An 855-nucleotide genomic window follows, 5' to 3' on the forward strand; every position below is an offset into this window, starting at 1 on the left:
CTTAAGAGAGCTGTGCATAAACAAATGCCCTCAAACATGAATGAACTGAAGCAATGTTGTAAAGAAGACTGGGCCAAAATTCCTCCACAATGATGTGAGAAACTGATAAAATCATACAGAAAATGATTGCTTCAAGTTATTGCTGCAAAAAGTGGTTCTACAAGCTGTTGAATCATGGGGTTGTGGCAGCGGGGGCGTGGACAAGCGTCGGTCTGTGAACAGAGGGCGGAGTCAGGGAAGGTAAGTGGCAGAATCACTGCACCTGATGTTGGTTAATGTGTGTTTGTGTGTCTTCCCCAGTGACCGCGCCCTATTTAAGGAGAGAGCGAGAGCAGAGGAGGAGCTCTCTCCCCAACCAGACACCTGCAGCTGGTTTCACTAAGTTAGACTATGACTTTAACTTAGACAGCGGGTATAGTCGGGCTTAGCATAGACGTCTAACAAATACTGTTGTACAAAGCAGTTAAGACTCCGACTATCTTAAGTCGTACTATGCTGCAAAGGATTGTGGGTATTTTAAGACTCTTTTCAAAACAAAAAAAATGGCGGACAGTGGTCGTTCAGTGCCGTTTAGCCACTCGGAAAATCTGGCTATATTAGAGGAATTTAATTCCTACAAAGACGTTTTATTAGGCAAATTCAGCGAAGAATGTAGCAATAAGAAAAAACATGAAGTGTGGGAAAAAATAACATCGTCTGTGAATAGCGTTAATCCATCTGCGAGAAGAGATGTTGCTGCCGTGCAGAAACGGAAACTAAAAGTAACCACCGAAATGGTCAACAACATTTATGGTGACGAGTCGCCCTTATTCTGGGGAGTGAAAGGAGAGCGGAGTAACCGGCTTCGCCAGACCC

Source organism: Neoarius graeffei, chromosome 2, assembly GCF_027579695.1.
Source record: "Neoarius graeffei isolate fNeoGra1 chromosome 2, fNeoGra1.pri, whole genome shotgun sequence".
NCBI classification, from domain to species: domain Eukaryota; kingdom Metazoa; phylum Chordata; class Actinopteri; order Siluriformes; family Ariidae; genus Neoarius; species Neoarius graeffei.